The 26,355-nt window shown below is 41.4% G+C and overlaps 1 protein-coding gene across 1 annotated transcript in view; it reads right to left on the reverse strand.

Moving 5' to 3' along the window:
• Positions 1 to 26,355, reverse strand: part of CYYR1 (cysteine and tyrosine rich 1) — a 57,741-nt gene that overhangs the window by 28,064 nt on the left and 3,322 nt on the right. The gene's annotated exons all lie outside the window — the stretch shown is intronic.

Genomic DNA, 26,355 nt, shown 5'->3' on the forward strand with positions numbered 1-26,355 from the left:
AGCATGATAAATATACAGAAGTCAATTGTGGTGTGTAAGTCAAGCTGACAATGGCTGCTGACATGGGCCTGCCAAACATTCAAGCTGTTGACCCTGGTGCCTCAGGTTCTCCCCCCCACTGTTAATCTGAGTCAGTACCTCTTTCAAGGCTTATGTGGAATACAATGATAGTACAAGGAGTACAATGACAACATTTGTACTAGAAAATTATGCAGAACACCACGTGACAATTTCTTGGCAGTTTCAGAATAAGGAAATAGAACCAAGAGGTCTTTAGGGTAGCTTTCCGTCAGTGACAATGCATCTACTGATGGAGGGAAGAATTTGCTTTTCCCATCTCACCACTGTCATTTTAAAAACAGAGTAGCTGTTAAAATCAGGTCTGCTTTCACTTCAGAATCTCAAACAATGGGGATCAATGATTTTCTTGTTGCTTTATGTTCTTTCTTTCTCTATGCCACCTTCCTCCTGCTTTATTGTCTGTGCATATGTGTTTGCTCAGTTAAGACAGAAAGATGATATGGCTACTTCATGGGAGCTAATCAGTGACAACAATCTTGGCTGTGAAGGGCTCTGTTTGCATAGAGCAGCAGCACGTTGTAAGGTGAGTTCGCGTGTTGCAGCAGTGCTGCATGCCCTGGCAACTCCAGTGCTCCGTTTTGTGAGAGTCCTGGGGTAGAGGTGTTAAAGAGGACAAGAAGGAGTCAGCATCTGAAAGCATCTGTTCCCATATAGGGATGTGCTGCACTAAAATCACTGCTGAATGAGGCACCTGCACCTTCACAACACCTCTGAAAATGCAGTTTCATGCAGAAAGCCTCTGGAGCTGTTCCAGAAAGTTACCCGAAGTGAGAAGAAACAAGGTGAGCACTGCTACTGCCAAGCCACCATACTCAATCGTGGTACCCAAGCTGCAGCTGTAGCAAACTCTTCACAGGAATACAATCAAGTGTGATGGATATGGAGAAGGCCACCCATTCAGCCCTGAGCAACAGCTTGCATCTGTGCAGAGTGAACGCACAGTTGTAGCTATCCTGCACAGTTATGTTTTCTTCTCTCTTTGTCAGAACCTAAACAACCTGCCCTGGGGAGCACAGATGAAGACAAACATAGAGAAGATGGAGACCAGAGCAGTGTGCAGAAAGGCACAAAGAGCAGAAAAGAACTTCCCTTATGTGCAGAACTTATTTTCCAATGTATTCAGAAGTAAATTTAGTCTTGTATCAGAAATCACTTTAAGTTCCTATCAGTATTCCCTATGGTCTTGGCAAAAGTGACTTTTCCTTCTGAGAACCTTTCAGGATTATTTTTGTACTGCTAGTTCCTGGATTTTGCCAGGCTGACCTGCCAACAGCTGCTTCTGAGCTCCCCACCTCGCCGATCCTCACCTGTACCACTCTTGCCTCTTATTTTATGGAGATGAGCAAGAGAGTAGCCTGGACTGTCAGTCCTGAGAGAAGATGACATCTAAATGCACCAGCCAAAGGGAGCCATGCCACTGCCAAGAAGGGTCAGAAACAAATCACACTACTTTTCCTCTCATATATAATTGTTTAAAGTCTCCAGAGGAAGAAACACACCTGTCCTTCCTACCATGTCCAGTAGGATGTTTCTTACTGACAAACTCAGGCTGAAATAAAATACCATGACCTATGCCAGTGCTTGCAGAAGTAGAAGCAGATGCAAACCATGCAACGCTCTTCCAGGGATGGTGACACAAACCCCAGAAATGTAAGGCCAGAATTTTCCATTTTAAAATTATGCCAGGATTTGTAAACCTGGTAGACCCTCAGGATCTTTGCTGCTTTGATTCATAAATCAGTGATTTCCAGCCCAAGGATAAAGAAAGGATTTCTATTTGAAAGCATATTTAGGATTTATTGGCAGGATTTGTACTGTAAAGGCATGGAAGGATTTGTAAAACTCATTTCTCTCTTATAAAAAGCTTTTGAGGATTTTTGTGTGGTAAATCCAATTAACGTAATTTTAATGTCATGATTAAAAATCAGGCAACCCTGTCCCTTAAATTTCCAGCTGTCACATCCTCATCAGTGAGAGTCACTGGAATAGTAAGGGATGCCCTGACATTGAGCAAGGCTGTCTGGAAAAGCCTCAGGTGATTACCATGGAGACAGGGGAGACAAGAGCAGTTTCCAGCCATATGGGTGCTGAAATGGAAGGAATACTGATAGCACAGAGGTCTTCAGCATTTTCTCAATACATTCTTTGCTTGCTCATCACCACTTCTCCTAAGCCACAGCAGGGAAACAGCAAGGGCTTTTAGCCCCAGAGAGGCTGATGGGAAACCATTTCCTCTTTTGCATCCAGCTGTGATCCCTCTCCCAGATCATCAAAGACAGCAGATATAAAGGAAAGAAAAGATGTGGTGGGTGATCAACCCATAGTCTGGGGCAACTGTCCTTGGACAATGGCTGTCTCCAGGCTGACGAACCCAACAACACCTCATGACACTTTGACTCTGGTGGACCTTTCTTCTGCATCCATCCCTGTCTGGGTTAGGGCATCTCCAAACCTGCAGAATAAGCTCAGTTCACAGAACTGACAGCATTGCTTTCCACCAATACCTCTTCATGACAGAGATACTCGTACTTCAGTAAGGATGCTGCAATCAAGCTTACTGCTACCTGAGAAATCAAGATCCAGACACTAGCAATCTTTGGAACTCCAGCCTTCCCCAGCTGAAGAAAGTATGCTGCATTATCACTATTCTGACTAGCAATAAATTAAAACATCACAAAGACTATTAGGGGGCTGGAGCACCTCCCCAAGGCCACATTGAGAGAGTTGACGTTGCTGAGCCTAGAGAGAAGACTTTGGGAAGACCTACCAGTACTTAAAGGGGAGCTGGAGGAAAGACGGGGAGGGACTCTTTATTAGGGAGTACAGTGATTTGACAGTAACAGTTTCAAACTGAAACAGCGTAGATTTAGATTAGATGTAAGGAGGAGATTCTTTACTGGGAGGGTGGTGAGGCACTGGAACAGGATTCCCAGAGAAGTTGTGAATGCGTTCTCCCTGAAACTGTTCAAGGTCAGGTTGGATCTAGTGGAAGACGCTGCTGCCCACAGTAGGGGCATAGAACTAGATGACCATTAAGGTCCCTTCCAACCCAACTATTCTATGAAATTAACTTTCCCCAGGCCAAGTCTGTTTCACCTGTGACAGTGACTGGTAAGTGATCTTCCTGTCCTCATGTCAACTCATGGGCTTTCCCATTTTATTTTCTCCCACCTGTCTACCTGTTGAAGATCAGGAGTGAGAGAACAGCTGAGTGAACATCTGGAAACTGGTGAAAATCAACCTACTACAGATCCATAGGTATTAGTACAGCTCAGGCTGATAAGGTATCAGCACTGACACTATCCTTTCATAACTGAAGTTTCAGATTTTGTAACTTTTCCTTGCCAGTCTGCCAGTATTTTTACTTGTTAACCTAATTATGAGTTTGTGTTTTAATTAAAGAGAAACAACAACCAACCTGTTCCTGGTGTTTGACATAGCTAATGTAAGACAAAAAAATGTCAAGTACTTAATTATCCACACAAGATTAGTTGATTACAGTAACTTTAAAAACAACTAGTATCATGTATGTACTTGATGTTAACCAATCTGTTTTCTGCATTCAAATTTGCCAGTCAGTTTCTCTGTCTCTCATGCCAGCAGCCAGAACAGCCTGTTTTCAAACAATGAATGACTTCTAAAGAAACCAAATGCCAACATTAAGGCCAAGTAGCACTCTGCAAGGACTGAGTTCATCAGCTATGCCAGAGCCTACCAATCTGCATCTTGTAAAGACTGACACAGGCATGCAGTTAGTGGAGCAAGGGATGAGACATCATGAGAAATGGTTGTGAGTGGTGAAATAATTCCATCCCTTGCTCATTTAAAATGTTCAGACAACTCACTTCATCCCATGGTGCCACACTGCAAATACAGGGGAAAGAAACAGGGAACAAATTATTTTCTGCTATTTCCAAAGGAGCTGTAAAGCAGTATCTGGTTCCTACCAGCTTTGGGATTGCAGTCAGTATAAAATGTGGAGGTAATTCTGATTTAATTTCACTCTTAAATTCTGTCAAAGTGCATTCAGTAAACAGGGAATAGTGTTTATTATGACTAAGAGTACCACAGGGTTTCAACCAAGACCATGAACCTACTCAGCTAGGAAAAACAGAAAATAAATCTGACTATACATACATGCTCACAAATTTGGGAACACCTCATTCTTTCCATGTGTTTATAGGCTGAGACAATAACAGGTTGCCCACGGCTGCCCAGGGTATCAGTGCCAGAGCCAACAACATACCTGTGCCTTTCACTTCAGCCTGAGTTCTCTCCTTTTTGCTTTCAAAAAACAAATGAAGAGGGAGGAAATTCTACTCTTAGCTGAGGTAATTCTGATGAATCACAAAATCTAAGTCTGGCTGGAACATGTGTTTCTCACCCACACATCAGAAACAGGGGCGATCCTCAACAAACCACTGTCTTGGTAAAACAATTAATTACTGACCTTATAAAGGTTTAACAGGATAAAATTTCCTCCTAACAGAATATCACAATGTACAATTAAGTTTAATCTTTGGACATGGAAACCTCACTGACACTAAAATATTGGGTGATTTATACTTTCGGTTTCAACAGATCGTTTAACAGATTGCTGAATAAATTGTTTAAATATGCAAATCATCTGGGCATTTTGTAGTATTTCTCCAAGGGCTTTTTCCCAGTAGCTCTGACCAGATCATGCAAATTATTAGTGATTCAGAAAGGGAAGCATATAATATTTTAATTGACAGAGAGTCAGCTCCAGCTCTTTTACATCTCCCTCTTCATATAACTAGAAACAGATGACCTCTAGGAATCCCCATATTCTGTGGGGCTCATGACAAAATTGAGTATTAGGAGAGATGGAACACAGGAAATGAAGTGTTTTATGTAGATGAAATGAGCTGACTTGGGGAATACAAATAGTACTAAATTACACTATATATTCTGCCCTGTACACCTAATTTCCATGATAAATGATGAGCTGTAATGGGCATTCATGCATTCCTTGCACAGCATTCCCAGAACTTCATTTTGCCTCTTCCCACATCACTGTCAATGCTCAAGGAGGGGGCAGCTCTCCCACCCATGGTTTACACTACCACATGCTGCTGCTGCAGCCAAACCCCATATCCATGAAGTACTCCCAACTTCATGCTCAGGGAAATCTTCCCTTCCACCTCGAAGCCACAAAAAGCAAAGGAGGTTTTCCTTTTCCTTCCCATAACTGTCTCCTGAGACTAGATCTTTAATTACCCTACTTAACCACCAGCAGCTCAAAATCTGAACCTCTGGAACAGAAAACGGGGGGAAGGAAAATAAAGGGGAAAAAAAAGGCAGCTGTTTTCTTAGTGAGTCATACACCAATTTCACTTATCCACTACCTGCTGAAAAGGGCAATGCATTTGTAATTGTATTGCACAATGACATTAGACACTACTTTTTCCCCCGTTTTCTTAAAGCTCAACTTCTGCATCAACATAGACTTGCAAGCAACGCAGACCACACCCAGTGCCTGCTAGCCAAATGTTTCCCTTGTGCCGCTTCTGCTGAGAAGCAAACCCTGCAGTGGCAGATTTGGGTACGCTGGCTTCAGCACACACGCAGTTCCCCAGTGATCCACTTCAATCAGAATCTCCAAAGAGCAATTGCAGCCCTGCAGCGTGGTGTGAGCTTTGCTACCTTGTGCATTATTTCAGCATGAAATATTTATAAATTGGAGACCAGGGGCAGGCTCCTTCTTTAAAACGTGTAATGAATTTCTTTTTAATGTAGGAGTGCAACTTGTAAGAATATGCAACTTCTTTGACACCCTGGGTTTAACAGCCCATCCATAGAAAAGGAGATGAGATTTTGCCTTCTAACCAATTTCTCCTTAAAAAATAGAACTTAGACTAAGCAGGTATTTTAATGTCTCAGATATAAATTTGCTTTTCTTTATATTAGCTCTTAACACCACACCTACATATTTTTAATAGGAAAAAAATAGCATATGTATCAGTTATCTTTTCCCAGCCAGTAGTTTGTATTCTGAAATTAAAATCATAGTCACAGTCTACAGTGACACACAGTCACAAAACTGATCCTTGGAAAGCCATAGAGGATTGATGGTGGCAAATCTGACAATTTAAGGGACACATCAGTATTCTCTTAATACAAAGCAGGTGATGGAAGAAGCCACTGACAGATTCCTCACTCTACCAGATTACAGTTGTAAAATGTAACTCCTATTTTAGCTAGAAACCAGAAGATGGGACTCAAAAAAACCTGCAGGCAAACTGGTCCCCTGTGGGCACCAAGGTCTTCATCAAGTATAGTAGCCTTATAGCTTGGAGGACTTGGGGCTGAACACCACAAATCTTTGCAAATTAACCTTCTGCTTTGATGTGCTGCTCTGCTAATGAATTCTGCAGAAGCAGTAACACAGTTGATCTGTTCTCTGTACCACTGATGAAACTTCACACTTTTTTAATGTACAGATTTAGAAATATTTACTAGCAGACAACTAATTAATTCTCATGAGAACAAACCCAATTTTACTTCCTTTGAAACATCAGGAAAATAATTCTAGATGCATAACACCTCACAAGCAGGAATACAGCATTTGTTAGTACCTAGCATTTCCAAAGTAATTTAATGACAGAATAACCAATTACTTTTGTTTTTCATGAAACATGGAGTGATTTCATATAGATATATATATATATTTTGTAATTCCTATCTTGCAAACCAAAAGTTAACTGACCTGCCTTACACTCAGACCTAAAACATGTATCTGTTACCTGCCAGTGTACGCCTTACTTTGTATTTCCCTCAAGTCTGCACTATAAATAGACTTCTGTGAAGGTAATGTATGTGCAGAGATCCTTATAAATGCCAGGACCACTGTGAATCCAGCCAAGGCAGTCAAAGGATGTGCATGGAATTGATTGTCCGAGTGTGCCAGCAAGCCCCTGCCAGCTAAGGGGGGGGCACAGATTTCAGAGGGAATGGGCAATTCCTAAACATCCTAGTTTAAACAGACCACAGGAGAAAAAAAAAAAGAAGCTTAAACCTAGTGACAGAAGACTAAAAAATAGCTGTAATTTTATCTCTGGAATTTTAAATTTCTGGTTTGGAAAATGTAGTGGTTAAACATGAGGACAGATGTAGCATGGCTGAACTGGCAGATGCAAATCCTTTGAAATGTTGAGACTTTTTCAGCTCCTTACTGAAGTGGTAACAGGAGAATACTAAAGTGAGTTGATAAAAAGATTACACTTTCATTTCATTAAGGGTGGCTGTACTCACTTATCTCAGTACAAGGAATCTTCCTCAAGTTGCTAACTGTTTTCTCTGCTAGGGTCATAACTCTCCCCTTTGGTCATTCATTTTCTACAGAGCATCATCTTCACTGGTAGACACTGCAGTGAAAGGTACTATGTGGGCAACAAAATTATTTAGATAATCTATTTCTGTCTTGCTGGACATACTCTTACCATCAACAACTAAAAAGGCTCCATTTCACTCAGTGCAGCACAAGCTAAACCTATGCCATCTGGTGAAGATGCACACAGTAAGTACCTATTTAAATACAGAGAGCAGTTACAGCATGACCTGCAGGCCATTGCAGGAGATATTCATGTCTGAGCAACATTATGTGCTTCCATTACCACTTGCCTTTTAAATGGAGCCCTAAAGCCGACACACATTAGCTACTTTTGCAGGCGTTGTCTCTGTTACATTCCTTCTGCATGGCATAGCTAAATCACTGCAAAATGCCAGACATGGACTATGCATTACAATATTCTCCATGCTGCTTCCTGGCATTAACGGAAGAGATTCACCACTTTACATCAAAGTACTTCCCTTGGAGCCAAAATCTGCAGTCCTGTGTTTAGTGGATGACTTTGCTTCAAGGTTCTAAATGAAGATTACACTGATTTTAAATGTGTGGCTTGTGAGCTTGAAATGTCCATGTATCAGTTCAGAAACACTGCTGTAAGATCAGCAGGGAATTATTTGATAGCTTCATTCCACTTTTTGAACTGAAAGGGATCCAGCTTCCAATACCCATAACTGACTATTAAAGCCACCATAACTGGTGTCAGTCATGACTGTTCAAGTCAGCAGCAGGACTGAAAAGTGAATGCAATTTCTGCTCAGATGGGAGGAGGAGAGGATAGCATTACTGCTAGGAACCACATCTCCTCCACATCCCACGAAACACAGCGTGAAACTCTGCCAATTTCCTGAGCACAGAACTGGGACCCAGGTTACAAACCAAGCAGATTTAAAAGAAGTTCATTACAAATGAAACAAGCTAACAAACAAAAAAGAAACTATCTACAGAGGTTACAGCGATATCCATACAGGATTTGTCCCAGGACAATCACTTGTCCTTTCAAAAGAAACAGTATTTCAAATAACACTTTGTCCCATGTAAAATAATTCAAGAAATGTTATCCTATACCCTAGCATAAGGCTACTCTGGTTCCCACTAAATATGAAGGCTTTCACAAAGTTGTATAGGAGTTGGAAAGGTCACTTAGATTCAGACATCACTATGTGTTTCACAGTAGATGCTTGCTTCTTATTCCCCTTTTCTTGTAAGAATCAGCCCAGTGGGCTATCTGAAAGCACATTCTCCTCCTGCCTTGCTGACCCTGCTAGAATAAAACACCGCCTTCTCCTTGCTGCCCTCATGAAGTGGGGTTGGAGACCTAGGGAATGGATGGCCACCACCACAGAGGCATGGGTCACCTGGGCATACAGAGGAGTGAGCTGCCTTTCCAGGTGCTGCTCATGCAGTCAGGGTGCCAGCAACCTAGCAGAAAGAGGCCTTGGCTAGTTTCTCATGCTCTGAAAACAGGCCAGACTTCCAGAAGGAGTGGGGTTAGGTAGATGATGTTTCTCTGCAACCCCTCTCAGCTCTCACACTCTGCAGGTCACTTGGTAAAACAGAAGAAACGTCCCTGGGAACCAGCACTTCATATAGATGGAGAATGACAACCCCTGTCACTCCTTGTCTGCCTATCCTTGAACAAGAAGCATCCCTGAAGGGAGCAGATACAGTCCACCCTCACCCCTCACTTCTCCTACATGCCTGCTGAGCCTTGCTGCCACCTTTGTGAGCTCCTCCAGACAGGCAACTTACCATGAACTAACACTGATAGGTAAAGTTAAATCAAACAGATCTATTAAATGGCAAGATTCAGGCAACAACTGATTTGCCAGGGAATAACCAAACGCTTTGAGAACTTAAAAAGAAATACGATGGTAAATTCACTCTGACTGTGGGTGGGAGATGCTTTAAATCAAGGCAATGTTGAAGTGGATACATCCATGCAGTAAAACACAGGGAAGGTAGCTCCCTTCAGCAAACACAGTCTCTGGACAAATTGCTAGAGCCCATTTACTGGATGAAATTGGATGCTATGACATCCTGGTTCATGAAGAGATGGAAGAATGCCACAAAGGCTCTACAGTGATAATGCATTGCTAAGATGATTTGACTCAAAAAATCACTTCCATCTATTTTATTTCACAGATTCAAACGGTACACATGAACTGTGCATCAACCATCACTGTGTACATGGACCACAGACATTTATCACCAGTCCAGTTCTCCATCCTCAACAAGATTCCTGTTGATTTCAAGTTCAATCAAGCTGTCATTTTCAGGAACATTGGCAATCTGTTTCAGACTGTAGAAATTAAGAGTGAAACAGATATAGAAAGGCTGACTTTTATTCTTTTTTCAAGTCAGCCTTGAAAACATCTTGCTAAAAATACAACTAAAAAAATCCTATTTCACAGATTAAATGTAACGCTGCTACAAAAAACATGCTAAGTATCTTAAGAGAATAAGTATATTGTTACTAAAATCTATTTCAAACAGGATAGAGCTTATTTTCACTCTCTTCTTGACCTTTTTTTTTGAGAAAATCCCTGAAAGTCCAGATATTACATCTGATGGCACTAATTCAAAGGAGTTTTCAACCTGTATTCAACTATCAGAGATCACAGCGCAATCCAAACCCTACCCCTCTCATTTAATTCACCATCTTGGACAGCTTTCAAACACAGGAACACAGTCACATTTTATTAAGAGTTTATTTATTATATCTAATGGTTTAGCAGAAATAATGCAAATATGTTAGTGGAAAGTAAGGAATGGTCAAGAACCAGAGTAATTGAGCAAGCAGAAACTGCAAGGGCTTTTTGAGGTGTGTATGTGTGGGCTGTTTCGTTTTTTAAAGGAACAGAAAAGAGTCATGGTGCCAAGACTAAAAAATCTGGAAGTGTACTGGTATCAGTGTACAAAGACATGCAGTTTTTCAATACAGGGGGTAAAATTTAGTTCACAGAAAGCAAGTGTCTAAAAAAAAAAAAGGGATGACTTCACAGGAGATCACCTGCAAGAAAGTTTGAGTCTTCTGAGGCCTCTCAGAACCTTTCCTCTGGAAGTATGCCTCTTGCTGGGTACATGAAAATGGAATTTGGGATCCCTAAGCACTTTTGAATGTAAGGGCTGGAAAGCACTTCATTAAATTTTTAATTAGGTTGCATGGATAATTTCTCATTGTAGTCACTGAATTCCTGAAATACCACAAGAAAAATTACAATTATACCAACAACTATACTGAAATTTTTATTGTCTTTTCTTAACTTGCTGACATCACAAAAAAGAACACATCTTGCTTGTGTGCAAGAAAAAAACCCACAAGCCTGCACTGCTTTGCAAGTTGTTGTTTGTCCTTTGCACACAGTTCTGTAGCCCTTGGGCTTCTGGTTTGAGCCATCCAACTAATACTTTGCCTGGCATCAGCTGTGATGAATGTTGGTTGTATTCAGTAACAGCTGGAATGAGGCCAGCAATGCATTTCATATGAGCTGGTAAAGATTTCAGCCATCAAAAGCCTAATCACTTTCAGGTCTGAAATCTCCCATATAAAGAACATAGAGGGACTTTTCCACTTCTACGTGCAATATACACCAAGGGGGCAAGTTTAAATTTCTACAGAGATGTATATGCCCTTACACACTGAAAACATCTCCATGGAAGACATACAAATGTTATTACCCTACTGCTTTGTGAAAACCACGTATTTGAAGGCTGCAACACAAAGTATACAAAAGAGGAAGAAATTAAGGTCACAGAACCCCCCTACATCTATCATCTGAAAACTTCCAAAGAGCATTCATTTAAAATGTATCTTACCATACACACACACACACACACACATTTAAGCCTGGGGATTTTGCATTTACATCCTAGGTCCCGACTGGCATTGGAAAATTTTCAGTGCTAGTACTAATCCCTGAAGAACCTCACTGCAAACAACCCTCATTACACAATAATTCTTTGCTGTCTCCACTTTGACATGTCAGCTACTTCTTAATCCTTTTAACTTTTCAGTGAAGGAGCAGTTACATAGCAGCATCGTCCCATGGAAGGTCACCAATCTGTCCCTTGAGAATGAGTGAGAAAAGGGCTTGGATCCTGCTCACAGGGATGGACAGCTCTGGGACAAACACCTAAGAGGATGAGGCTCCCAACCTGGGAAAAGAAGCAGCAGGCTTGTAGGGCTAAGGAGTAACACTACTGCAATGCACAATGTCCTCCAAAGAGATGTCCTGCTTGCAGCTTGGTTCCCTGGGTGGGAGCATTCACAGCTTCCACCCAAGGGCTGCAGCCAAATCTGCCTTAGGGTGTGCCTCCATGCATCCCCTACAACATGAGAGGCACAGAATCATCCCCTCACAGAAACAGCAGCAATGCTGCTGAGCCTATGCAAAACGGAAAGGAATGCTTTTCCCTCTGAAACGTTATGGTCCTGTGGGTGATGAGCTGCACTTTCTAGCCCAAACTATTTTCATTTTGGCTCCTGGGCCTGTTTGGAGCTGCCACAGTGGTAGAGTAAATGCCTGGTGAGGAGAGCTCTTCCAAACCACTTGCTCCCAGCTGAGGCTTTTGTTGTGCTGCAGTCATCACCAGGACTTTCCAAGTTCACTGGCAGGCCAGGCAGGTGGGGCACCGATGAGTAAAACCAGCTGGCTATTTTCTGAAGAAGCAGCATCTAAAAACCAGAAGAATAAACCTGAACTGGAAACATCTGGCTACAAAAGAGGGGTCAATTTCAAATTCAGCCTCAAGCAACTTCTTAAGTAGATCAGAGCACAAACCAAAGGTTGAAGATTTGAGTTCACAGAGGCAGAAACCTCCAAACCCTCTTATGGCACAGGCATCTGGACAGAAGGATTGGTGTTGCTCTTGTGAAGCCAACGAGGATTTCATTGACAAAACCAAGGAAAAAGGTACTTCTCACACCTGAGCATGACCAGTGGAGCACTGAGAACCCTCACAGCGGCAGAGCTGCTCCAATACTCTTCTGGATGGGCTAGAGACAGCCCAAAACACTTTGTTTGCCAGTTTTGGAGAAAAATATCGTCTCTTGCTGAACCATATTTTCAGTTAGTGCATGTCAGTATAAATCAGTGACTTGAGGACTTTGCCCAATTAATTGACAGTTTGTATCTTCTGACACAAGTTGGGGAAAATGAGAGCGATAAAAATACAGCAACAACTCCAGTGGTGCTACTGGTGGTTATGAAGGAACTGTTAGTTCTGGCATTCAATGCAAGTGACAGATAAGAATAATAAATCAGCTAACTTGTTTCACACATCCACACATCCAGTGTTTTTTGTGAGCACAGCAAGCATTCAGTCTGGAAAAACAACATCTCATTACAAAGTCCTATCAGCAACTGCAACATACATTATTGACACAAAACATACATTATTTGACACAAAACAAAGCCAAAGGGCAAACCCTGACTTGAGTCATAGCTTCTGGTAACTTGCTTTCCTGTTACGGGTCTCATAGAGCAGTAATTGCTCTTACGTTAGCTAAAAGAGGTACTGCATTTTCACCTCAGTGCAAGGCTTACATCCCAGTGGGGGTGGTTTGAGAGCCTACCAGGAAGATGCAAGAGGGCACTCATGCAAGAAGAAAACATTCTCACCAGCCACAACACCTCTGCATCCTCCCAACTGAGGTTTCAGCATCTCCCAGGGAGCCACTCTGCCCGCCCCTTACTTGCTACGTGAAGGCTGAGTACCAGGCTAGAACAACACACCCAAAACACAACTCCCTCCTAGAGTACAACACTATGGGCAGGACAGGGATGAGAAATGCAAGTGTCCAAGTGGGACAAGTGAGGTCAGGCCCCCATCAAGTGAGCATGCTTGGGAGAAGAGCTTCTAAGTACCAAGATAACAGTCTGCCCTCTCCTTTCAATTATGGAGCACAAACTCTGTGAACAAGCCTCCTTTAAATCCCAGTACACGACAAGGCATAGCAAGAGAGCACCAAGCAGCAGTTTTCCTTCTCCAACACAGCCCTGCTCTTCCCCATACAGTCCAGGCAGTTGGAAGCTCCTCAGAAAGAGTCCTGATGATTTTCTGAATGACCCAGCAAGCCTCCCCACTGGGGAGCAACCTCCCCATGTTTTAAGAAACAAGAACTTCCAAGTAATGCAACTTCTCCACAGAAGAGATGAGTCACTCTTTCATGAGAGTCTGATCTAGAAGTTGCAAGTTCCTGAGGTTATTTGGGATCGCAAGTAGCTCTGTGATAACAACACATCTCTAGAATGAAAATATAGAAGTATAAAGAAACTTAATTGATGGTCTCTCAAAGTTAACTAACTGCATTTGTACATTACATTTCATATGGCATGGAGATAAACTACAGGTGTTTCCTTCTGGACTCCTAAAAATACCTGACAATCTAGTGGACACTCAGCACAGAGCCCAGGGAGAAGCCCTGACTGGCAATCACAACAGCCTCCCTGCAGCCTTCCACTGCCCATCTGCCCAAGTGGGATCCCTTGGCAGAGCTTCCCAGCCATTCAGAGCGCATCATGGGTCTGGGCAAGTACTCACAGATACGCAGAACAAAGCTTCCTTTGTATGAGTTAAAAACAGACCCTCCCTCCTTTACACAAGGACTCATGGCTCAGAAAAACAAAACAAAGTTGCTTTGTAACTTGCTAAATTTGAGTGATGTAAACCAGGGTTGTATCCTTAGCAGTGTGCTGGCCGGTTCACATGCAGAGGTGACTGTCCCTGCTGGATAAAAAAAAGTACTGATTCCCATCTGCTGTGCAAATGCCAGCCTGGAGGTCAGCTTGTACACAGCTGCTGTCAGCCTGCTGCAGAGGAATACAAAAGAGAGAACCTGTACCAACCAGCTTGCTGAGAGCTTCAAAATGTTTTATTAGCCCAATCCAAACCAGAACAAATTCTTACTTCTGTGGCTGTTACAGTTTAAGGCTATGCCTGACGTTTTTTTATTTCCAGAGGTTTCAAAATCTAGAGATGGACAGGCTTTAGAGGCTGGACACAGAATAATGCAAGATAAGTTTATCTCATCCCATTGGCTTGCTGAGTATCTTACACTTCGCAGCACAAACTTGTCTTGGGTCTCTCTCTGCTACCTCCTGCTTCACTTCTGGCTATTTTATCTCCTATGACCTTGCATGCTGATCTTCCTGTTTTGGCTGGTGAGGTACAGGGGAATAGGGACAGCGGGTTGGCTGTGACAGCCTCTCTGGGCTTTGTGTTCAGAGTTGGGGGGAAAGAGCTGAATTATTGTACAAGGGGGTACTGTGCTGTGATTGAATTGTAAATATGTGTCAATTTACCTTGTACATGCTTATTGCAGTACATACTTTTATATTTAGTCTGAATTTGTAAATACAATTTCATTTTACTTCCAAAATTCTGTGGTAAATCTGCTCTCGGGGGTACAGTGGGGTAAATTTCCAATTTGCTAGGGTGCAATCAAACCCACATCAGGCTAATGTGAAAATAACCTCCTCAGTCATCAAAACCACCCTCTTCTAGCACAGGCAGCCATGCCACAGGGGGCATTTCACCCTCATCTACTTCAGAAGAAAGCATGGCTGGGAGGGGTGTGAGGAGGGAGCAGGAAAAAAAACTCTTTTCTTGATAATGCAAAAGAATCATAGACTCATTAAGGCTGGAAAAAATTTCAAGGTCATTGAGTCCAACCATAACCCAACTACCATGACCACTAAACCATATCTTGGCGTGCCATATCTACACAATTCTGTGTCGCCAGGGATGGTGACTCCACCACCTCTCTGGGCATCCTGTTCAATGCTTCACCACTCTTTCAGTGAAGAATTTTTTCCTGATAGCCAATATAAACCTCTCCCGGCACAACTTAAGCAAAAAAGAAATTATGTTCAAAGACAGCAACAATGTAAGTTTACCAAATGCAGAGGTTGAAATACTATCAATTCCCTCTTAATCTCAGCATGTTATCTTAATGTAGTGCCTTACTGAAAACATTCAGCAGACATGCCACCATGTTTACAGCACCCCTATCATATGGCAATTTTGAAAGCATTATTGTCAAGCTGACATTTTGTTGCATTTCTGGAAATATGACAATTCCATCATTATGTTTCATTCAACAATCATGAAGATGCATTGTGCTCTACTTCAAACAATTTAAAATGTTACTGAAAAGGGAGAATAAGGGCCATAACTTTTCATCCATCCTCCACCCCCATGAAGCTCTTATTCTTTGGCTCTTGTCATGGGTCGAGTTCAATCTGCTGATGATATTCAATACTATGCTGACATCACGCCAGCTTTAAAATGAAAGTGCTGGCTGGAGCAAAGTATCATGGGGCTTGAAGCTCACATTGTAACATGAGAGGCTTCCTTTTCTGGTTGTGGCTTCCAGTTTCTGGGTTTGGGGTGTTGGTCTTTCCCAGAAGGCTGGCTGCTGTGTAAGCACGCTTGGGTGGGGGGACTGTTTCATTGCTGGCTTATGATGGCGATGATGCATTCTGCTGCATGTTTCCTGCAAAGAGGCTAAGGTAATTGTGCATTGTATTATCTCAGAAAATCCCTTAACTCAATCCAGAATTCTTTTTTGAGTATTACTTTCCTTCCCATCTATGTGGGAGGAGAGGGGCTTGTGAGAGAGGGCTGTGTTAACCCAGGACAGCTCTCCATTGGAATTTAATATCAAATTATTCCTACAAGAAGCCACTGGAGGAAAGCAACGCAAGGTAAGCAGACTGGTGATCCTGTCATCCATTTTCATAAGTTTAGTTTATGTAAATAGCCTATCCATTGCCAAACCAAACACAGGGTTACTGCTGCAGACTGAACAAACAATATAAACTTTCAGCCATGTAAATATATTAGCTATCATTGGACAAAGATTCATCAAGGTCTTTGGGGACCCGGACCACACAGCATAGTGAGTGGTTGGAACACTGCAGTTTGGGAAAAGCTGTGCCCCAGAGAAGAGACAGAGAAAAAAATCACTGCTGCTTGAAAAGAATGCAACATTGGTACATGAGATGCTCTGACAAAACAGTTTTGCACAGAAGATACTAAATACTCAGATGGCTTCTCACTGACAGCTGAGAGCACTTTTGCACTTGACACAGCACGAAAGGACTCCTCGCACACAAGTCCATTCTCCATCCAAGAGCAGTTCATCTAAATATGCCTATCCATGGCATATTCAGTGTCTATATTCAGACACAAAACTCTAGCTCCAAGTAGCCAAAATTCTGAACATAACCCCAATAATTAATCTCTCTTTGTGGTAGTTCATACTGCTTTTAGAAATCACTGCCAGCAGGAGTAGATGTTATGTGGATGGCAGACAGGCAATGATGCCCGGACACTGTTGCACGAATGAAACAATGGTCAATGGCAAGTATTGTCAAACTCTTGAAAGTAAAAATGCCACGAGTGGAAATCAAGGATAATTCTGAAGAAGTTGTATTCTTTATGCAAAATAGAGCAATAACAAAATGTATTTCAAGGTCTTGTACAAAATACTATTACATTTGCTTTATTCCCAACAATGAAAAGTTAAGTGTTTAATTTATTCTGGCTGCTCGTTTTTTCTCCTTTTGGTTTGCATTTCCAAAGCAGCAGAAGAGGAGGCCCAAAAAAGCTCAGGGACATGAAGGATTTGATCCAAACAAAAGAATTAAGAGCTGCTGTCATGTACCATTTGAACAACATCCTATTGTAAGTGCTACTTACACATAACTAATTAATTTTGAGTCTCTTCACTGCTTGTCTTCATTTCTGAATTGTCCTCAGGCTGCTATCAGAGGATTTCTGCGTCCCTAGAGGTCTATTGCAGAAGTATCGTGATACCAGAACAAGCACCCTGCATCTTGTTCCTCCCCCCTCTCTGTTCCCTGTTTCCCATCCCAGGTGAAGTCTCAGAGGCTGGCTGGCCTGAAGCACTCCTGGCAAGAGGGTCTCACAGGCTCCACAGCACCTTGAACTCCGAATGTTGAAGAACCACACCAATACAGTGCTTCAACAATACAGATACTAGAACAGAATCTTAATGCCAGACAGTACTCTAGATGGTTTTAATGTTGTAGGAAATGGAAAAATAGAATTTCAGAAGAAAATACGTTATAAGGTAGCAATTGTTTGCATACACATACACACATATAAATCTGTATAATACATACATGTGTCATGTAGGAAAGATCATAGGCAGCAGCTGCAATTCCCTGCACTCTCCTTGACAACCTTTCTGCACTGTTTTGTTACCCTACCTGGAGGCCTGCAAAATGCTCCTGGGGGGCTCTGAGGTGCAAGGCACCCACTGGTGAAGCTGGTGCACTCCCTTCCATCATGCCACTCTCCAAGGCTGACTGCTTCCCTCCTGTCCCAAATATTTATTTCTATCTGTTCAATTCACTGGGGACGAGAGGAGGGAGGAAAAGAAAGAGGCACTGCTCACATCCAGACCCTTTCTTACCCTGCTATTGGAAGGAAAAAGTCAAATGCATGAGCACAACAGGAATAAGCAGCACATAGTATCAGAGACAAAAACTACAGCTACTGTGATAGCACAAGCACACACATTTGAGACTGCATTTTATACATTATTCCTAGTTTACAAACACTGGTGCCCTATGGGCTGCTCAGCAGCTGGAAACAGCTACAGAGCAGCAGTACCCTAATTATATCTTCATTGCACCATCTTGGCCATGGACTGTTTGAAGGATTGGAGTAGGGACAGTTTGCACAGTCCCTTTACACTTCAATAGCGGCATAGCAAGTCCACAAGGCACCTAAAAATAAGGTTCATTGAATCTTGGTGGATGAACAGATGTTTCGACAATAGCTGTAGATCCTTAGTACCTCTTGTGTTTGTGCCAAACTGTACCACAGGCCTCAATCAAGAGAGAGAAGGTGGAACATTCAGCATTAAACCGAGGCTCCCTTGTGAGCAGGAGGAACTCCGTTTAATGATAGCAGTACAAATCTCTTATCTGCATGGATGAGCCAACAGAGGGAGACATGATGATGAAATACACCTGCCCAGTTTGCAGTATTAGTGCCTCTCCATCCCATACTAAATACTTACATGTGAAGTAAGTCTCAGGAGAGATCTTGTGTTTTACAAAAAATAATTACAGGGAAAAAAAAGTTTTTCATGATAGTGGATGTGATTCTTAAACATCACAACTTTTTTCTTTTTGAAATAAGAGAAAAAGCATTGAGAAAACTTCATTGAATTTCCAAAGGTGATGTTAACTGTGGAGTTTCTAGCTCCACAGTTGTGGTTATAAATCTCAAAGGAATTTGTAACTGCCCTGTGAATTAATAATTAATTTCCTTTAATTTTTAATAACTTATTTATATACACCAAACTTTGTTTCTATTTCTTAAAGAGGTGCATTAAGATTAGAATGAGTTTATCTTTCTAGGACAATATAATTCAAATATTGAATTAGTGCTACAGGTTTTATTTCGACTGGCTGCAATTACACTGTGTGCAGCATCAGAGAGCCCTCTTGCACAGCTTTTGACCCGGAAGTATCTTCATTAACAGTTCTGCTGAGTTGGTGTAATATTACTACCATAGAATAGCATCATAGAATCACAGAATGCAATGGGTTGGAAGGGGCCTCTAGAGGTCATCTAGTTCAGCTCCCCTGCAGTAAACAGGGACATCCCTATTTGGATCAGGTTGTTCTAAGCCCTATCAAGCCTGACCTTGAATGTCTCCAGGGAAGGGGCCTCAACCACCTCCATGGGAAATCTGTTCTAGCGTTCCACCACCCTCATAGTAAAGAACTTCTTCCTTATGTCCAATCTAAATCAGCACTGCTCTAGTTTAAAACCATTGCCCCTTAAACAGTCCCTCTGCAGCTCTCTTATGGGCCCCTTTAAAATACTGGAAGGCCATTATAAGGTCTTCCCAGAGCCTTCTATTCTCCAGGCTGAACAATCCCAATTTGCTAACCCTGTCTTCACAAAAAAGGTGCTCCAGCCCTGTGATCACTTTTGTGGCCCTCCTCTGGACCCTCTCTATCAGGTTCAGTCTTTCTTATGTTGAGGGCCCCAGAGGTGGACACTGTACTCCAGGTGGGGTCTCACAAGAGCAAAGTGGTGGAATCACTTCTCTTGATCTGCTGGATGTGCTTACTCAATGCAGCCCAGGATGCAATTGGCCTTCTGGGCCAATACAAAATACAATAAACTAATGCCCCATGAATCCTGTAAGCTCAGTGAAATCTCAGAATTAGCCAAGCGAACAGAAGTTCTCCATCTAGGAGCAGGGCAGACATGTATGCAGTGGATGTGCAGAGAGTGGATGAGCCAGGTCAGGTAGGGCTTGTCCTTTGTATCGCCTGACTCTCCAGGAGTGACACAGCTTATTAAGCAGCACCTGAACTGGGAGCAAGGTAGTATGAAGCAGCACTGAACACAGAAGGTACCATCGTGATTTAAAAAAAAAAGAAAAAAGTTTTTTTCTAACATATGGATTCAACAATGTCCTTCAGCTCACAACTTGTCCCACTAGAGCCAAGGGCATGAACTCCTCACTAAGGTGGACTCACCATCTTGAGCTTACAAATGCATTTAACCCCTTTGCTGAACTGGTGCCAAGCAGACTATCTGAACTCTCTCAAAAGCATGACTGAACAAAGTTATGGATTCTTGCCAAATTCAGAGGTGGACTCCAACTTCAAAAAGGGAAAGGTGTGTGAGTGGGCATAAAATTAACAGACAAAAGGTAAAAATCTTACAAAGAAAGGACAGTACTCTTGTCATCAACATAATCTCCAGGCTCAGTCTTTACATCAGTCTTACTAAGTGTTAAGAAAACATTTATCTCTTACATGACTGAACCTTATGGGAAAATCCTGCAGGCCTCCAAAACAGATCACTTCAAGTGATAAACACAAAATTATCTCTCTTTTTCATTGAAAAATCTTTTTAAAATAAACCAGTGCAGTATAAGCAAGCTAATGTCACCAAATTCCTTATGAATGTTTACTTTTCCCCCTTAGAGTTTTCTGTAAGCCACGAAAGCATTTCAGTGATTTATACCTTAATGCTTCCATTTTCAGGCCAAATTCTAACAATCTTCCAAATGATTAAAACCAGATGATCCACAGAGATGCCAACAACTCAAGTTTTAGCACAAAACTGTGAAAGCTTTTTTTCTGATGAACAATTGAATTTGCATGTTTACAAAGGCTTACAGTTTTAACTAAAAAAAAAATTATGCTAGTTCTCACAGCTACTTACTAAAATAAAACCCCTAAACTTACAAAAATGATCAAACAAAGGAGCTTGATTCCATTAGTCCCAAACATTTCAAAATAATTAGTCAGACATCCTGCAGAAAAAAAAGAGGTGGGAGACTAAGTGGGAGCTATCTTTTGAGAGCTGCTGTTTGGCAAGCAAACAGCATTTTCCCATTTTGAGCTGCTTATCACAACACAGGGTCAGCAATGAAAACACAAAGGACTAAAGAAGAGGGGCCCTATGTTTTAATTCTGGTGCTGACAAGGGCTTCCTCTGCAGCCATCATCAAGAGCAGATACTATGCTGGTTGTAAATCTGATCACACATTCTCTGCTAAAGGATATGAACTGGGACAATAGGCATGGAATAAAAAACAACTGGAAGTTCAAACACTTCAGAAAGGTCATATTTTGAATACCAGATTTCTCTCCAGCAGATCTTACAAAGGAAACATGGTCCTAGATCTTCCTCTAAGCTGTGATTAATCAACTCCCTGCACAGAAGGTGTTGGATGCCTCTTGTGGAGGTTTTCCCAAGCTGAGGCATGGATAGTATGCTTCCACAGGTACTCCTAATGTTGAAGATCAAGGATTAGAAGACTGAACTGCTCTTCACCTCTTAGACAGAATGAAGGGGAAATGGCTGTAGTCTAATTATCAGAGCCCTGCCTTTACTGATGACACGTTTGTAGCCTGCCTCCACAACTCAGCACAAGTATCCTCAGGCTCTGCTCTATGTGCTCATTCCAGAAGACTCTTCTGATCAGAAGTCACAACTCAAGCCAAATGGAAAAAATACTGAACCAGTCCTCTGGCACACCTCTGGCACTGCATCAGAAGTCACACAGCCTGAAGCGTGAAATGGCAACTCCCGGGTAAACTGCAGTTTTACATATTGTCCTGACGTGCTTCAATCATGGGAAAATTTTAACACTACATGGAGGAGAAGGAATACAATTTTATTTTAAGCAGAGTTTCATAAAACTGTAGTGAAGACATAGAACCCTCCTAAATCCATATGCTGCTTCACATATTTACTGTGGGATGCCTGAAAGTGTCTAATTTTAATTATTTGGAATCTACAGCAAATAAGCAGCTTCCTGTTTGGTTGGAGTTTTTTTTTTTTTCACTATGAACTTCAGAGGCTACAACTCTACATTCCTAACTCTAAAAACATTAACCCCCTTCTTTGGTACACTCCTGCATACCCACTCTCCACCCCATACTCTCATATCAAGTGAATCATCTTAAGAGACATTCTTTCCTTCATGAACAAAAATGGCATTCTCTGAGGTCAGCTGATTCTCTCAAAAGCACTACCTGATATAAAGTACTTCATGTCAAATGCCACACTTAGATACACTACACACTTTTTTTCCTTCAGTTTTGCAGGCTGAGGCATGCACACAATTTTTATGCTAAATGTCTTCTCCACCTCTTTTCCTCTCATTCTCTCTGTCTGCCTTCCTTCCTTCCTGGCCACATTGTGCAACCTCTAGACTGAAAAGAAAACAAAAGCCCCCATCCAAAAACCTCACCCCCTGCAACACAGATTAAGTTCATGTAAATAACACCTGATATTTTAGCCGTCACAGAACAGACTGCTGCTTCCTCATTATTTCTGGCAAGATTTTTTCATCTACTCTCTTGCAAACGAGATCACAGTTCTCTGAAGTTTTTATTTATTTTTTCCTCCACTTACACCTGAAGTCCTCATAATCATGTGCCTTACAGTCAGTAATTCTGAGGATCTTTTACCAAGAAACTTCATACCCTTTGCAATGCAATGTAGCATCACTGGATCTTAGCTTTCTTCTGCTGCTTAATACAGTATTGCAGTTTACTACTCTTAAAGACTAACCCAGGAAAATATACACTAATCACCAAGGCTGGGTATTTTATCAATAGGTTTTCTAAATACCGTGGGCTAAATCTGGGTGTAAGTCCACTCATTTCCACTGAATATTCAATTGGTCCAACAGTACTCATTTGAAAGAACAGCTGGACCACTTCTCCTCTTTGCTCCACTATTTACCTGGAATCTGGGATTATTTTACATCTACCCATGGCTGCAGGACATGAACTGCAGTGAAAAGAGCAAAGGCAGCTTCCAGAACCACCACCAGCAGCATGCAGCTACTGACAGCTATACCCACAGAGCCACCCGTGGCTCAAAAGTCTCCCATGGGCAGTGATAAACATAAGGCACAACATGGTGATGAAGACTAAACTGGAAATTAGCCCACACAAAATCCATCAGCCACCAGGATAAGCATGAGAGTCAGAAAATTTGGGGCCTCTCAGAAGAAAATACAAAGAGCATTGTCAGAAACACACATAAAAATTTGTGTTTTGCAGAATAAACCTCTTTCATATGAACTCCTGCCTCTGAGGAGCTATGGAGTTTGAGGCTGGAGTTGAAAGCTATAACCAGATGCCTTCAACTCCTCTGAGTGACAGAAAGAAAAATGCTGTTGGTTGATTAGTTAGTTAGGGAGACACTCTTACTGCGGTCAAAACTGAAACATCTGACATGGAGAAAACATGCTGCAGTCCTCACAGGTCATAGCCTGGTGGAAAGCTGTAGAAGCAGACGCAGCACAGGTAAACTATGTCATGTATGATTCAGCTGCTTAGAAACTAGCTTCTGAGGATGAGAGTAGTTTGAGTTTCTTGACTCAAATTGCTGAAATGATGCTGAAGGCTGGGAAGGGTGCCTCCAAGCCTTCTTCTGGTGGGGAGCAAAAAGGTAGGCAGGAAGAACAGCCTGAGCACTCAAGCATTCTTACACTTCTTCCTTCATCCCACAGAAACAGCTCCATTATGTTGCACAAGTCCAAATATAAATCTGTAATTTGTCCAAGAAAAAGAACACTTTTAGAAGAGCTAACTATTAAGCAGTAGATGCCAAGCAAATGAACAGGAGGAAATGCATATGCATCAGAGGAAATGACAAGCTGTAGCTATTGAAAATTAGTAGGAAGGGAAATACAGCTTCAACATCAATGCTGTAACAACTCGCTCTAAAAGGGTATCATGAAACAGAGGGAGGAGGAAGAAGGATGAATTACTTTACATTAGAGATGCTCATGGGATTATAGATGACTCAATCACAGACCTTGAAGGCTCACAAATCATACCTATAGTCCAACTAAACCTGGAGTTACTGGAACATCTCTTACAAGTCCTGAAATCCTAATACTAGCATGAGCTGATAATTCTGCATCTGTTCTTCATGTGTGGAAATAAAAACAGGCTAATCACAGATGCACACAGCCTGGAGGTTGTTTGCTGAAAACTTCATCTGAGTAAAGAAAAAAAATTCTCCAGTGTCCTAAAAAGATGGTGATTTCTCAAAATAGAAAATTCTAAAACCCTGCATGGAATATCTCAATGTTGAATATAATTTTAACAAGTGAAGAGAGCTAATTCATCATCTAAAAGCTACAAGCACCTTAAGTATCAGTCAGTCACATTGGCTTTAGTAGTCTGCACAATTGCTGGCATATGGCTCTAAAAAGAGAAGATTGAGAAGCATGCAACAAAACACAGAACTGTTTAAAAAAAACCTACTGCATTCAGTAGGCTTTTCCCAAAAACCAAAACCCAACCAACAGTAAGATAGAGAACAGTAACTTCAGAAAGACATACAGAATTATAAAGTATGGAGAAAGCAGAGAAATTAGTGGTAAACAGAGAAAGAAGCATAGGCAACCTCTAAAGATGCAGAGGAGCTCATACAACACTGAGGACTCCTAATGGTACTAAAGACAGTAAAAAAGGCACTTCTGAAAGCACCCACACAAATAAAGTCCATTGTTTGGTGCAGACAGTAGGATCAAAAAATTATGACATAGGAAAAGAAAGGTCTTTAAAAGACAGCTTTATATGGAATTATCAGGACACATAGTTTGTTGGATTAAAAACTGTTCTTTAGAGTTCTATAAACAGTTGTAAACAGACTGACATAAGCAGATAGGTCACTAGTGGCTATTTTCAAATTCCAGAGATTGTGTCTTCTCCTAATGCAGTATCATTGATTCGTCATTTAGCAGTGAGACAACACAAAACTTCAGCGGGAAAAGCTTGAATGTAAAAATAACCAAAGCCAACAAAAAAACCCCAATATCTTGCAAAAAAAATTAAAGGAAAATTTACTCTTATGGAGGACTAAGTCACAATATCTTTTGCAATGCAACTAAACTACGAACCCTAGCAAAGAACAGTTTGCAGGCTTAAAGTAGTAGCCATGCTTTGAAGACCATAACTGTAGGAATTAAGAGATGGAACAAATTGCTCAGTTCATTTATGTCTTTTGTGATCATCACTAATAGCTGCTTCAAAACAGGTAGTCAAAGAAAGATGGGAAAAAATAATTCTAGCAAGGCTTCTGTCAATATCCTGTGCTCAGCCCTTCTAGCCACACTTCATGTAGGATGTTAAAATACTAGAGGGAGCTCAAAGGAAGGCCAAAGAACTGACCCTTGAGCAGGGCAAAACAAAACAAAGAAAATCTTACATGTGAGGCTGACAGAATTCACCCAGCTCAGTGATAAGGTTGAAAGCTGTCATGATGACTATTTAGGGCCACATTTCAAACTCATAGGTAAGTTAAGAGCTGACAGTAGGAATTTTAACCTTCATTTCCCAGCAAAATTTCACAGCCATAGTAAACGAACTATAGAACAGTTTACAGGAATGATGGTCAATTCATTAATGCCTGAGATTTTCAAAATATGATTACATATTTTTATAGAAGACACACCCAAAACTACTTTTAGGGGAAAAAAATTACATCTACGGCTGAATCATGCAAAATGTCAGGTCAGAGAAGTTTAATGACTCCTGGCTGGTCTTCAAGTCTGTGAACTGGAGTACTTAACCATAAAAAAAACACAAGAATCAAACATTTCCTCTGAGACATGTTGTGGCAAACAGCACTTTTAAGAGCCCCTCCAGTTATCAAAACCACTCAGAAACACACAAACCCTTCCAAAGTGTCAGAGCCACTTGCACTCGGCTCTAATTCAATAACTGTTTACATGTGTTAAATAAACATACAAAAGACTAGGTGTCACCCAAGCACTGAAGGTATGATTTGAATATTTCAGCAGTCACTCTAAAGAATCCCCAGGTCATTCCTTCCTAAAGCACAGCTCTGACTGGTTAGACAAACACCAGTGATGTACACATGTAAATGATTCACATACTCTACATGGATCCTTCTTATGATGGGATATCCCATGCTATTGTGTCCATCATTCCTAACCACATGTGAATTGGAATGAAGTATTAAAAACCAGAACCCACTTCCATGCATGTAAATGGGAAAGCAATTTTGAAATGAGAAAAAAACCAACAACAAACAAACAAACAAAAAAAAAAAAATCAAAGCAGACATTCCCCAGGGGAGTGGGGAAAAAAAAATCACTTGTCATTCTCCAACAGTAATTAATCTTAAGTATATGGGTTTTTTTATTTCTAGAGGAGTGAAAGATTCTGGTGCTCTATCATCATTTTATTTACTTCAGCCCAGGAAGTGTCTGATCTGCTTTAAAAATTGTGGATCAATTTTTTATTAAAATACCACCATTCTGCCTACTCCTACAAAGTGCTATAAAAATATGCTGAAGGGAACACTGGCTTGTTCCCCAGGTACCATGGCTTATACAA

This window comes from Indicator indicator, chromosome 1 (assembly GCF_027791375.1).
Source record: "Indicator indicator isolate 239-I01 chromosome 1, UM_Iind_1.1, whole genome shotgun sequence".
NCBI lineage: Eukaryota > Metazoa > Chordata > Aves > Piciformes > Indicatoridae > Indicator > Indicator indicator.